The 3,577-nt window shown below is 40.2% G+C and overlaps 1 pseudogene; it reads left to right on the top strand.

Moving 5' to 3' along the window:
- Positions 1–307: 307 nt before the first annotated feature.
- Positions 308–1,579, top strand: LOC110331023 (annotated as a pseudogene).
- The last annotated feature ends 1,998 nt before the right edge of the window (positions 1,580–3,577 follow it).

The following is a 3,577-nucleotide window of genomic DNA, read 5'->3' as shown; positions in this document are numbered from 1 at the left end:
TCACACCATGTGACACCAATAACCTTGACCTGAAAGAACCTTAGCTCAGATTCCAGATTACTGTATATTGTGAACATCAGTGTCTTTACTAAACACATAAAGTTTCCTGCTCTTATAGAAAGATAATGGTTTAACTACAAAATTGAAACATTGCAATTTCCCCAGCATCAGTTCTTACCACGTAACTAGGAAATCAGTACATCTGTAGGTTGTATTTTGTTAGATTATTTGATCTAAAAACTTGTGGTTTGAATTGTTGGCTTGAGTTTCATTAAAGAAGTCATTAACCACCCCACCCTCCTGCAAGATGGTGGAGCACGACTTGACTATTCTCACCTCTTACTTTCTGGATTGGCTTCTTCTGGTCTTTCCACTCCTTGAGTGCCTCTCTGTGAAGGAGATATATAATGAAGAGTAGTTATTACGAGAGAAATCAGATCTTCTTTGTGATACCAGCATCATAGACTTTGCTGTGGATGTACAAAACCCTTCATTCCAATGACATCCTCACGCTTCTTGAGGGAAAAAAAAATGGCTGTCATGCAACTGAAACAGCCTCAGGCAGACACAGAATCGACTTTGAAGACTGTTGAAGACCCAGAAACCAGAAGGCAGATGCAGCCAACTGAGGACAGTCGGAAGCTGTTTGCCTAACTGGCAGACAAGTATGGGTTTAGGCAGAAATATCTAACTGTGTTCTATCAATGTTCTAAATTCCAATGTGAGTAGAAGGAGCAGAATATCTTTACTTTTTTTAGACGTTTGGTTCCAGCAACAGATAGGACTGCTTTAAGTTCATTCAGAAAGAAATGAACTCTGAAAATTTCATGCAGAACGGGATGCAGCCATGGAAGATGTTACATAGCTTATGAGAGCCTGGAAGGTAATTCTGTGAGTTCTCCTCTCCAGTTTCTCCAGCAGTGAATATGCCGGCTGGTCCTGAGTTCTTTTGACCATTCCAAAGGCCAAGATAATATTGTTGATCTCTTCTTTACCAGTCACAGTATCTTAATGCAACTCAGACCTTGTGTCCGGATATTTTCTATTTGACCTCTGCTGTCATAACAAAGATGTCTGGGGTCAGAGTGGATGCTGAAAAAGCTAATAAAAGTTACCCAGCAGGAGTCTCACATGTGTAGAGACCCAGTTACAGAATTTCTTGAGTGAGTATATGGTAACCTTGATTTTGCTGGGGCTCAGGAAAAGCCAAGGTGCTGCGAATTGGTGATTATGAATGACGTAGTTTTTGGTGGTTTGTCTTGGGGGACTTCATTGAAAATGTCCATCTCTTTATACTCGAGATTTTTGATCCCCTAGTCTATCTGCATTAATATGGTAGCAAATAAGCTGAATATGGGCCCAGAAAAATATGAAAGATGAACTGTGAGTTTGATAAGAAATGCAAGGCTGGACACAAAGATTGATCCTAAACTGGGTCACGTGGTAGAGTAGACAGGGAAGACAAAGCAGTCTTCCTCATGGGAGTTAAATGTTGGCCATAAATATTGATAAGTAACTTAATCAGAACAGTAAGTTAGAGGTTTCTAACTGGGCAACCCAAGATTCTGGCTTCTACTAAAAAAATATTTAAAAAAGAAGAAAAAGGATTGAAACAAATACACAATAGCTGTTACATAAAGGGGACCATACATTTTTAGAAGCTGCTTGTTTGGTATAAGTTTTGTAGAATTTGAATAAAATTGAGAATTTGAATAGAATTGGCTGTGATTCATTTTTTAAAGTTATCAAATAAAATTTGGCCTGGTTTAGGGATGGGTGCATAAGGTCCCGCCCCAGCTGAGGAGTAATTGGCAGTTGATGGCTTCTGAGAAAGAGACAGCGAATGTCCTACAGGGTGTGGTTTCTGGTAGGTTGCTCATGCTCCAGTGTGTGCACGTGGACAGCAGTAATTGGATTTACTGCATTATAAAAGTAAAGTGACTATGAAAGTGGAAGAGGGGACATTGGGTGGAGAGGAAGGAAGGAATGGGGAGTGTGTATGATCAAGATATAATATATACCTTTATGGAATTGTCAAAGAATAAATATTTTAAATATTTAATTTTAGTTTTAATTATCTGTATGCATGTGTGTCTGGATGTCATGCTCACAGAGGTCAGAAGAGAGCATCAGAGCCTTCGGAACTGGATTTATAGGTCACTGTGAGCCTCGTGTCATTGGGGCTGGGACCCGAACACAGGTCCTCTACAAAAGCCTAAGAGCTCTCAACTGCTGAGCCTTCTCTCCAATCCATAAAACATATATAAACATAAACCGAATTTTGGCTTGGAAATCAGACAGAATTTCCAACAACTTCTAAAAGGGCTCTAAACATGTCCGTGTCATTTTGTCTTGTGTATTCATGAGAAGCAGTGTAATTAGCATGAACAATTAATTAGATCAACATGGCAACTCTGAGAAACACTGAAGATTCTGTGTCCTGAAGTATCAAATATGCAACCACAGTTTAATTAATATGAAATCAAATAGTACATACATCACACGAGTACTTTCATTTTTTAAATAGGTAGTGTGACATTTATCTTATTTTAAAATGAATGTCTTCCTGATTTGTTGTAAGTAAATGTTTGACTTGTTTACATATTTTATAACTTATATTCTGTGGGCATAATGCTATCGTGCACTGTGTAATTCAAATGCTGATTTCTGTGCCCTCAAGTCTGGTGGCAATCCTTATTCTAAGTATCCCTGCCTCGATACTCTATAACCATTGCTCCCCACTTATTCTCTGAGTTGTCAATAAAAGCTAATCAGCCAGTGACTGAACAGGGGAGAGAATAGGGCAGGACTTCCTCCCAGGCAGGGGAAGGGGCAGGAGAGGGAGGAAGCGGGGATTAGCCACGGGGAGAGAGTCTGAGAGACACAATTAGAAAAACTCCTGGAGCAGAGAGAGTCTTAAAATGACAGTATCTTGGGGGTTTTGTCTGGGAGGCATCCAGATTAGTTTAGGGGATTAAAATGGAATAATACCACTCAGGTACTGTGCCTTTAAAACACGTTAAATAAATCTATGGTCCAAATCATTTGGGGGCTAGCTGGGTAAGAGGAAAACTGTAAGAAACTTACTAAAAAGACACTAACAAATTCCTGAGTTTGCATAATAATTTCAAGGGCAAAAGTGAGTATGAATGGAAAGAAGCCCCGACCCAGAGCCTCCTGAAAGTGTCCAGCACCGGATGTGGTTGGATGCCCTCGTGCTGAGTCTGTTGGTTAAATCTCTTCGTGGTACTCATTGCTTGGTTGGAACACAGATAGGGTTTGCCTGTTTGCTTGGCTACAGTTGGCTAGAAGAACTCCCAGAGCCCTCTCTTCTATACTGAATTCCCCTAATACTGATTTAAGGGGGAAAAAAAAAAATCAAAGTGAAACCCAGTGTAGCAGGGAGGGATCCACACGCCCAGGTTTACACGAGTGTTTGAACTTTGCTGGGAGAAAAGTGAGCTTTAGGACAAGAAGGAAACGCTGCGGTTGTTAGATGGAATTCACATTCACGCGTGATTGCCATTTAAAATGATTGACGCTCGATCTCACCAATAACAAAAGAAGAAGCACAAGG

This window comes from Mus pahari, chromosome 13 (assembly GCF_900095145.1).
Source record: "Mus pahari chromosome 13, PAHARI_EIJ_v1.1, whole genome shotgun sequence".
Lineage (NCBI taxonomy): Eukaryota > Metazoa > Chordata > Mammalia > Rodentia > Muridae > Mus > Mus pahari.
Note: the sequence above shows the minus strand (reverse complement) of the source record. Positions and strands in the feature narration are given on the sequence as shown.